Source organism: Dicentrarchus labrax, unplaced genomic scaffold, assembly GCF_905237075.1.
Source record: "Dicentrarchus labrax unplaced genomic scaffold, dlabrax2021, whole genome shotgun sequence".
Taxonomy (NCBI): Eukaryota; Metazoa; Chordata; class Actinopteri; family Moronidae; genus Dicentrarchus; species Dicentrarchus labrax.
In genome coordinates, this window is record NW_026136702.1 from 28,040,343 (window position 1) to 28,051,964 (window position 11,622).

At 40.3% G+C, this 11,622-nt stretch overlaps 1 long non-coding RNA gene across 1 annotated transcript in view; it reads right to left on the reverse strand.

Moving 5' to 3' along the window:
- LOC127372545 (uncharacterized) overlaps positions 1–3,831 on the reverse strand; it is a 26,077-nt gene extending 22,246 nt beyond the window's left edge. Inside the window, exon 1 of the long non-coding RNA XR_007886707.1 lies at positions 3,341–3,831. This is a non-coding gene — a long non-coding RNA (uncharacterized LOC127372545). The remainder of the gene's footprint in view (positions 1–3,340) is intronic.
- Positions 3,832–11,622: the final 7,791 nt, after the last annotated feature.

The window sequence follows — 11,622 nt, forward strand, 5'->3', positions numbered from 1 at the left end:
AAGGATGGAAGGAAGGAAGGAAGGATGAAAGGATGGAAGGAAGGGGGGAAGGAAGGGAGAAAGGAAGGATGGAAGGAAGGAAGGAAGGAAGGAAGGAAGGAAGAAAGGAAGGAAGGATGGTGGGATGGATGAAGGAAGGATGGACGTAAGGAAGGAAGGATGGAAAGAAGGAGGGAAGGAAGGATGGAAGGAAGGGAGGAAGGAAGGAAGGAAGGATGGAAGGATGGAAGGAAGGAAGGAAGAAAGGAAGGATGGAAGGAGGTAGGAAGGATGGAAGGATGGAAGTAAGGATAAAAGGATGGAAGGAAGGAAGGATGGAAGGAAGAAAGGAAGGACGGAAGGAAGGATGAAAGGATGGAAGGAAGGATGGTAGGAAGAATGGAAGTAAGGAAGAAAGGAAGGATGGAAGGAGGGGAAGGATGGTAGGAAGAAAGGAAGGATGGAAAGAAGGATGAAAGGATGGAAGGATGGAAGGAAGGAAGGAAGGATGGAAGGAAGAAAGGATGGTAGGAAGAAAGAAAGGATGGAAGGATGGAAGGAAGGATGAAAGGATGGAACAAAGGATGGAACGAAGGGGGGAAGGAAGGATGGAACGAAGGATGGAAGGAAGGAAGGAAGGAAGGAAGGATGGAAGGAAGGGGGGAAGGAAGGATGGAAGGAAGGAAGGAAGGAAGGAAGGAAGGAAGGAAGGAAGGAAGGAAGAAAGGAAGGATGGAAGGGAGGAAGGAAGGGAGGAAGGAAGGAAGGAAGGGAGGAAGGAAGGATGGAAGGAAGGAAGGAAGGAAGGAAGAAAGGAAGGAAGGATGGTGGGATGGATGAAGGAGGGATGGACGTAAGGAAGGAAGGAAGGAAGGAAGGATGGAAGGAAGGAAGGAAGGAAGGATGGAAGGATGGAAGGAAGGATGAAAGGATGGAAGGATGGAAGGATGGAAGGAAGGAGGGAAGGAAGGATGGAAGGATGGAAGGAAGGGAGGAAGGAAGGATGGAAGGAAGAAAGGAAGGAAGAAAGGAAGGAAGAAAGGAAGGAAGGATGTGGGATGGATGAAGGAAGGATGGACGTAAGGAAGGAAGGATGGAAAGAAGGAGGGAAGGAAGGAAGGAAGGATGGATGGAAGGAAGGGAGGAAGGATGGAAGGAAGGAAGGAAGGATGGTAGGAAGAAAGGAAGGATGGAAGGATGGGAGGAAGGAAGGAAGGAAGGAAGGATGAAAGGATGGAAGGAAGGAAGTAGGGAAGGATGGTAGGAGGAAAGGAAGGATGAAAGGATGGAAGGATGGAAGGATGGAAGGAAGGAAGTAGGGAAGGATGGTAGGAAGAAAGGAAGGATGAAAGGATGGAAGGACTTAGATATATATTTAGACTGTTTTTCTGCTATCGATCTTCATCAGTTAACTTCAATCATTTCTTCATCGAAGCCATCAACCTGTCTATTAGACCCGATCCCAACGAGGCTGCTTAAAGAAGTTGTTCCCTTAATTGGCACTTCTTTACTGGATATGATTAATCTTTCTTTATTATCAGGATATGTACCACAGTCCTTTAAAGTAGCTGTAATTAAACCCCTTCTTAAAAAGTCCACTCTTGACCCAGGGGTTTTAGCCAACTATAGACCAATCTCTAACCTCCCCTTCCTCTCTAAGATTCTGGAGAAAGTAGTCGCCAAAGAGTTGTGTGACTTTCTACATAACAATAGTTTATTTGAGGATTTTCAGTCAGGATTTAGAGTTCATCATAGCACAGAGACAGCTCTGGTTAAAGTTAATAATGACCTTCTGACTGCTTCTGACAATGGACTTGTCTCTGTACTTGTATTATTAGATCTTAGTGCTGCATTTGACACCAATTCAATTCAATTCAATTCAATTTTATTTGTATAGCGCCAATTCATAACAGAAGTTATCTCAGGACACTTTTCAAATAGAGCAGGTCTAGACCGAACTCTTTAACATTAATTACAGAGACCCAACAGTACCACCATGAGCAAGCACTTGGCGACAAGGGCAAGGAAAAACTGCCTGTTAAAAGGCAGAAACCTAGGACAGATCCTCCGGCTCTAGGTGGGTGGTCGTCTGTCTCGACCAGTTGGGGTGAGAGAGAGAGAGAGAGAGAGAGAGAGAGAGAGAGAGAGAGAGAGAGAGAGAGAGGAGAGAGAGACAGAGAGAGACAGACAGATGCACAGCAACAACAGTATTGGCAATGGCAGTCAAGCAGGACCATGGCAGGAGGCTCCACCAGGATCCATGAGAACCTGCGAGACGAGAAAGCACAAGAACTCCGGGGAAGAAGTGGAGTTAGTAACATGCATTAAAGGGACATGAATGAGTGCAGAAAGAGAGAGGAAGAGAGTAGCTCAGTGCACCATGGGAAATCCCCCGATAGTCTAGGCCTATAGCAGCATAACTAAGGGATGGTTCAGGACTCACCTGATCCAGCCCTAACTATAAGCTTTATCAAAGAGGAATGTCTTAAGCCTACTCTTGAATGTGGTGAGGGTGTCTGCCTCCCGAACCACAACTGGAAGCTGGTTCCACAGGAGAGGAGCTTGGTAACTGAAGGCTCTGGCTCCTGTTCTACTTTTAGAGATTATAGGAACCACAAGTAGCCCAGCATTCAGAGAACGTAGTGTTCTAGTGGGGTAATAGGGTACTATGAGCTCTTTAAGATATGAAGGGGCCTGACCATGAAGAGCTTTATAGGTGAGGAGGAGGATTTTAAATTCAATTCTACATTTTATAGGGAGCCAATGCAGAGTAGCTAGTACAGGAGAGATGTGATCTCTTTTTCTAGTTCCTGTCAGTACTCGTGCTGCAGCGTTCTGAATTAATTGGAGCGTTTTAATGGACTTATTGGGGCAACCTGATAATTAAGAGTTGCAGTAATCCAGCCTTGAAGTAACAAATGCATGGATTAGTTTTTCTGCATCTGTCTGTGATAGTATGTGTCTAATTTTTCTAATATTACGTAAATGAAAGAAGGCAGTCCTAGAGGTCTGCTTTATGTGGGAGTTAAATGACAAATCCTGATCAAAGATAACTCCAAGATTCTTGACAGTGGTGCTAGAGGCCAAGTTAATGCCATCTAGAGTGACTATATCTTTAGACAATGAGTCTCTAAGGTTTTTGGGGCCAAGAAGTTTAACATCAGAAAATTGCAGCTCATCCAGGATTTTATGTCCTTAAGACATGTTTGTAATTTAGATAATTGATTAATTTCATTGGGTTTGATTGATAGATATAACTGCGTATCATCTGCATAACAGTGAAAGTTAATGGAGTGATTCCTAATAATGTTGCCTAAAGGGAGCATATATAAAGTAAATAGTATTGGTCCAAGTACAGAACCTTGTGGAACTCCATGACTAACTTTAGTATTTATGGAGGATTCATCGTTAACATGTACAAACTGAGAACGATCTGATAAGTATGACTTAAACCAGGTTAGGGCAGTTCCTTTAATGCCAATTTGATGCTCAAGTCTCTGTAAAAGAATATCATGGTCAATGGTGTCAAATGCAGCACTAAGATCTAATAATACAAGTACAGAGACAAGTCCATTGTCAGAAGCAGTCAGAAGATCATTATTAACTTTAACCAGAGCTGTCTCTGTGCTATGATGAACTCTAAATCCTGACTGAAAATCCTCAAATAAACTATTGTTATGTAGAAAGTCACACAACTCTTTGGCGACTACTTTCTCCAGAATCTTAGAGAGGAACGGGAGGTTAGAAATCGGTCTATAGTTGGCTAAAACCCCTGGGTCAAGAGTGGACTTTTTAAGAAGGGGTTTAATTACAGCTACTTTAAAGGACTGTGGTACATATCCTGATAATAAAGAAAGATTGACCATAATATTCTTTTACAGAGACTTGAGCATCAAATTGGCATTAAAGGAAGCGCACATATTTTCAGATTGTTCGCAGTTTGTACATGTTAACGATGAATCTTCAATAAATACTACAGATAGTCATGGAGTTCCACAAGGTTCTGTACTTGAACCAATACTATTTACTTTATATATGCTCCCTTTAGGCAACATTATTAGGAATCACTCCATTAACTTTTACTGTTATGCAGATGATACGCAGTTATATCTATCAATCAAGCCCGATGAAATTAATCAATTATCTAAATTACAAACATGTCTTAAGGACATAAAATCCTGGATGAGCTGCAATTTTCTGATGTTAAAAAACGAAATTCTTGTACTTGGCCCCAAAAACCTTAGAGACTCACTGTCTAAAGATATAGTTACTCTAGATGGCATTACCTTGGCCTCTAGCACCACTGTCAGGAATCTTGGAGTTATCTTTGATAAGGACTGCCTCCTTTCATTTCATTCACACGCTGAGACTATATATTAACCTCTATCTATCACATAATGTTAGTGTTTATATCTTAACTATGAGAACCAACACTGTGTTTTATGCTTGTCTTTACAGGTACAGCAGTGAGCAGTGACCTACAGTCTACACAGCCCAGTGAAGTTAAACATATTATATATTACATAATATTAACAACATTAGTCAAGCAGCTGTTTCTAGTGAAGAAACAGCCAGTAAATGTACCGAAGTATTCAGAGTAATAGTATAATGATTACTGTAACCTCCCATCTGTTATATTCTTTATACACATTAGTTTACTGAGACCATGGAAACAGAAACCTGGAATACTTTATCCTGTACAACACGTCAACATAACTGAAGGAATCACTCATATATTAAAGTAAATTGTTTATGGGGTTGAAAAACTGCTTAGTAACCAACTGTAAACTGTACTGTATCCATATTTCATACTCTGATATTTAAACTTAAAAGTATTATTACCAAAGTTAACCTTCAGATATTTGTAAAAGCTGCAATTATGTTTGAACCCCATTAAAAATACTGTATACTGAATATTCTATCATTTATATTATATATTGTGATGTAATTTATCTTCCAACATAATAAAGTTTGAATGTGAGACAGTAATGTATTGTGTTGCTTACAGTCATTAATACAGGTTTAAGTTCCACATTTTCATATTGATAGATGTTACACGAACCAGGTTTTCAACTCTTGTACATCCAGGAAATCTTCATAAAACCTTTGTGAAATAACATGTTATTTATATAAAATCACACTTATTACTGAATTTAAAAATGACCAAAACTCTTCTTAAAAGTAAAACACTTTATTTATGTTTCATTCATATTCCAGTTACACATGGTGTAAGTAACAAAGCTAGAACTTTTATGTAAACTTTTATGATCCTTCAGACTGTCCTGATGCTGCAGCTGTCTCTGTCCTCTGATGGGTCCAGGAACTCCTGAGCTTCATCAGGTCACCTGTAAGACATGGCAGATTCAGTGTTACTTGTAAGGCAGCATATAATATACAGTATAATATAAAACAATTACAACAGCTCCTTGTGGCTCAAAGTAGTCCTGAGTAATAAACTAAAATAATAAAGCAGTGTCTCTGGTGGTTCCTTGTTGCAGCTAACTGTAGTGATGTGTTGTTGAAACAGTCTGAGGTTACCAACACAATGTCTATCTAATGGCAGCAGATACACACACAGGACATTTACTGACTGTAACTGTCACGCTCTCCTGACCGTGGCCCTGGCTGGTGGCTGTGTGTGTATGAGTGGCTTTTGTTTATTTTTTGTGTTTGCTGTGTGCTTGGTGGGTTTTGCTTTTTGTCTGTCTGTTTTCTCTTTCATGTCTCCTGGAGTTGGTGGGCGTGGTCTCCGGCTCAATATGGCTGTGGCACACCTGTTCTCTGTCTCCCATCAAGCACCTGCTCTGCATTCCCTCATCACCGCACTCTATTTAGACCTGGCCAGCTCTCCAGTCCTCGTCGGATTGTTGTGTTACCTGTGTACGCAGCCCACCAGCCGCTGATACCAGTCTAGTTTTGTTCTGTATTCCTGTTTGCCTTATTCGCGACTTTGCCTTTTGCCCTCAGGAGATTTGCCCTGTCCCCCTGGATTACCTGACTTCCCTGCCAATCTGCACGGCCATCTGGATTTTCCACCACCTCGCCTCTCCTGCCAGCTTCTCCAACTTCTCCCTCCTCAACAGAACCTGGACACAGCCCAAACACCCCTCAACTCATTCATCCCAGTCAGTTTATTATCTAATAAACCTCTAAACTTTCACCATTGGCTCTAGTCTGCTTTTGGGTACTGACCGAACCCTGACAGCAGCTGATGTTGCAACAAGTTCCCGGTGCAATAACAGACATTTAGCAGTGAGCCTCGGTGAGGTTAATTATACAATAGGAGATGATATGAGTATGAGATGATACACTGGACCTGCCCTTATATCTTCAGTAATACCAGTACAGCAGTAACACTAAATATATGGATCAGAAAACCTTTATTAGCGTCGTAGTTACACAATATTACTAAACTAATGAATCCCTGCAGTTTGACTCTGTCACAGAAGCTCTATCGTTAACTCTGGTGCTCGTAGATCAAGTTAATTTACACACACACACACACACACACAACACACACACACACACACACACACACACACACACACACACACACACACAGACAGACAGACAGAGAGAGAAAACAATGCAGCTAGCCCCAGCTGGTTAGCACGTTAGCAAGTTACACAAACAGAAAAGAATCACCATAACTCACTCCCGGTATTTTGGTAGCTTCTAACGAGGGTTAACGATCACACTGTCCCTCGTATTACAACATAAAGTTCGACGGACTCAGTAACTATAGTAACACAGTGACATCACAGAGCTGCTGTGTGCTAATCAAAGCTACAATGCTACCAAACTAATGACCTCCGCTGCTGAATTTATACACAGTACAGTGTCTCCTGATCACAGCTGTATTGATCCACACGGTGAACAGATACTTAGCTGTTAGATATGTACCAGGTTAAAGACAATTAAACCTATCTAACGTTATCCTGCCTGTTCTACAACATACAGACGAACATAAAGCCAATCCCCACCGGCACGAAGCTCGGTGATTCTCTGTATAAACTTATAATAAACTTTGTGTGAATCTCTATAAAAATATCAGCAGGGGAGAATATGGAGACATCTGCACCAGCTGGTTAATACATTACCTTCACCTTATAAGTTTCATCTTCATCTTGCAAACATTTAACAAACATTTAACAAACATTTAACAAACAATAACTACATTAGCATCACTGACGCTTCTGTAGCTAACAGCGGTTAGCATGTGCTAGCAGTACACGAACAATGAAAAACAGCATAAAGTCTTAAAAATCCTTCCAGTGACTTCCTCTGCCGTCTCTCCACAGACAGTTGGTACAATCCCTCTTTCAGGAACAGTCTGTCAGTCAGTCCACTGTTGTACTGACCGAGGTTGTGAAAACAGTCCGACACGAAGATTCACACACATTCTGGTTTCTCTGACTCTAGTCGGACATTGCCATAAAAAATTATTTACATACATTTACATATGTAAATTAGTGTTGGGCTGTGCGGCCAATGACTGAACAGTTTATCTGCTGAGGCCTTTGCCCAGACATTAGGCTGCAGGCTGCTGGCTGGACTTGCTTGTTCTCCACTAGCTTGCCTTTTATAGTAACAATGGCGGAGCTCCGATAGTCAACAGGAAGTAAAGAGAGGTGGGTGGCAACAGGCAGAGCAGATGACGTCACAAACTACCGACTTCTGAAACTGAGTGACTTCTCTCCTATATTCTGAGGCAGCCCACAAAAACTTGACTGAGTCATTGTTTTTCAGACTTTGTCTGCTGATAGGCCTCCAAAGTCCCAAATGTACATAATCAAATGATTAAAAAGTTGGTTTTGCATAATATGTTCCCTTTAGTTAAATCCATTTTTAAAATTTGGAAGCAATTTCAATGCTATTTTGCCGCAATTTCCCAGGTCTCCCAGAAGCCTCTCTAATTGACTCCTTTTTAACCCCATTTCCTACCATTAAGGGTGCTATTTCACATTTATACAATCTTATCTATTCTTTGTAGCTAACCCCGCAGCATAAAAGTAAAACCCAATGGGAGGAGGATCTAGGGGAGGAGATCTCCGAGGAGCTGTGGGATGCCATTCTGCGTCGGGTTTACTCCTCATCTATTTGTGCTAGACATGGTCTGACTCCGTGCAAAATTCTACATCGTACCCATCTCACTCAAGTTAGGCTTTCCAAAATCTATAATGATGTCGATCCCATGTGCATTAGATGTCATCAGGCTCCAGCTACCCATGTCTATATGTTTTGGTCCTTCACTACTTAATTTTTGGACACAGATATTTAACTCTATTTCTGTTTGTACAGGGGTTCGATTTGATCCAACAGCATGTAGCGCTTTGTTTAGGGTTTTACCTCCTACTTTGCAGTTTCCTAAAAATAAAGCTGACTTTGTAGCCCTTGTCTCCTTATTGGCTAGATGTTTGATTTTACTGAGGTGGAAGTCTCTTGCGCCGCCTCTCACTCGCCTTGGATCAGACACATCCTTCAGTTTGTGAAGTTGGAGAAAGTTAGTTGCTTGATACATGGTTCTCTTGCAAAGTTTAATAAAACTTGGGGTCCATTTTTTGCACATGTTGAGGGATTGATTTTACAGCTATTCCAGAGTAGCCACCCTGATTGTCTACTAATTGTGAGTTTTTCTTGTGTGAATTTGTAGCATGCTTGGATGTTTTTTATTTATCCCTGTTTAAGTGAACATATCGGGCTTTCATTAAGCAGTGGGTGACCATTTTGTGTTTTTGTTTTGTTCTGTGTATTTGTTGTTGGGGTTTTTTTGTTTTTTTGGGGGTTTTTTTTGTAATTTTTTTACTATTAGTTATTCCTTATCTGATCTAATTTATTTTCATTTTTTATTTTCATTTTTCTACTTGTTATACTTGACACTGTTTTAACTCTTGAAATGTCACCTCTTGATTTTGAAGTAGAGCCACAAAAAACAATTATGAACCTGAAAAGGGGCATAGTATGTCTCCTTTAAAATCCTGCTCTGTATATGTAAGTTCACCAAGATGCCGGCATGCTTTAATAAACTCACACCACCACAGCAAACCTGACCTGGACTTGAATGATTTCTCTTCGACAATAGAACAGTGGAAAAGATCTAAATAAGCTTTCAACAGCATCTCATGGTCTTCATCAGTAAATGGAGTCGATGATTTTATACAGACTGTACAAAAGTGTGATTTTGGCGTGTCCCAGTGGTAGTAACAGAAATAACAGCAGCAACAGTTTGAATTCTCAGAGAATCAAAGTCAGGAAGCTTTAAAGTAACAGAAACATGACGAGAGGAAACATTTCCACCTGAAAGTGAACAACGATCCAAACTGTAACTGCACTTTATGAAGCAGAGTTTTAGTTCAGAGCTCTGAAGTCAGCGTCACTGCTCAGGTTGCACCAACACACCTGGTCTTAACACTAGAACCACCACGGGGTCATTTTTACCCCCCTCACATTTTCTAATGTAACTCTGATCTCTCAGTCTGTGACCTTTGCTGAAACAGCTTCATTAATCATCTGAGGGGTCATTTTTACCCTTCATAGAAACCGCTGCACAATGCTGCACTGAAAAAAAGAACATGTTGGATTAACTACTACTACTATGCTACCACTGCCTCAGACAGAGCAGGCACCAGTTAATGTCCTTTATTGTCTGAATTTCCTCTCCGTCTGCTCATGGTCTCATTACACGGTGTTTGGGGGGGGTGTCGCTAGCTTAATGCCGCTTATGACATTAGCAGAGACTGCTCATGGCCAAATGTCACTAACGCTACGGTCACGGTGCAGTTAACACACACTGTAACTGAACAGTCAGTTGGCAAACTAATTTCAAACAGAAACAGACTAAGGAGCGTCGCAAAGTTAAGTTGAATGTAACATGAACGGCTCCCGCTCAAAAAACAAATTCAACTTAAACATGGTGATAAAATAGCGCGAGCAAATAAGCTCATGGCAGTTATTTAACGTTAACGTTAATAGTGACTCTCAAGACATTAAACTACACTTGGTTGAGATTTCGGCAATATTTAATTAGAAAAGTCCATACTTACTGACCGACTGGTGGCGTGGCGTGGCGTACCGCAAGCCCTTGGATGTGACGGTTGACTTCTTCTTCTATCAACATTTTAAAGCGCGCAAGACGAGATCGCGTGCGGTATCGCGATAATCAACATCGCTATTTTATTGACTCACTTCATCCCAACATGATCTGAACAAATTCATGTACCCTCTCTGCATATTGTGTAGTTTCTACACTATATAGTTACGTTTAACTTTAAAACATGAGGCAATTGTGTTAAATACACCCAAGATGCTTACATAAATCTAAGAGTTGGCCAATCTCCTTTTTTCAGTGTGCACTTAACATTGGTTCATATAGAGCAGGTCTAGACCGTCCCCCTTATAACATTATTGAGAGCCAACAGTTCCCTGATGACACCGATAATCGCTGCGAGGACTGAGCAACAACGGCCGTATAACAGCTACTAGAATGAGTGTGATTCTTCCATTAGTCCCAGTTAAAGTTGAATAATTGCCTTTATTTACCAAGGTCCATTCTAAAGACTGGTCTTAACAAAGACGGACTCAGCAGTTAGGACCAGGCTCAGTAAAGAGCAGTTGGTGCAACCCACTCCAGGTGTAAAATATGTGCCTGTACCTGCAATGCATTTCCTCTGAGCAGATCGGACAGTATCGGGATCAGCAGAAGATCTGGCTGGAAAACAAACACAGATTATTTATTCTCCTGTACAGCACTTTGGTTGTTTTTAAAGTGCTTAACAAATAAAGTTGGATTGGATTGGATTGGATATTAAAAGGAAGTTTAACAACCTGAGCTTCCAGAATTATTCTGAGACATTGGAAAGCATCCACTACCCCAACATTTAATGAGTGGAAAGCTTTGATGAGTGAAACAGCATCATGTGAGATTATGTTGACAAGAATAAGGGGCAGGGGACCTGTGGTTCAAGGAAGCTGGGATTATTTTATGACTACCTGACCTCTAACTAGTAGGCTGTTTGTTTGTAATCCTGTACCTCAGTATTTTTTGTACTTTTTTTTTTTCTCCTTTAACGAGGAACACCTCACCAATTTGTAATTTTGTTGTCCGACCTTATTATGTATGTAAGCTGTATGTTCATAAATAAAAACTTAAATTACAAAAAAAACGAAGTTTATCAGTGTGTGTGTGTGTGTGTGTGTGTGTGTGTGTGTGTGTGTGTGTGTGTTGTTAGTATCAGCTGGGAGGATGGTGTTAATTTAATATTATAACAAAACACGTTGTGGATTAAATGAAGTTAACTGGAAAATAATATAGAATATAATATAAAATATAATTTAATCTTGCTTTACATATCATTTCTCTATGGAATTACATCATAGCATCATTGCAAAGAAGAAACTCAATATATAATATATATTAATATATATATTTTAAAAATAATATATATTAAAATATATTATTTATATAATTTTAAAATATATATTATTTATAAATATATTTTAAAATATATGTTGTAGAATAAAATCATATGAGTATTTAATATTTGAACTAACAGGAATTATAATGTTTGTTTTGCTGTCAATGTGCTGATTCACATCCCGTCCAGCAGGTGGCGGTAATACACATAAACGCTGCTACCAGCATCA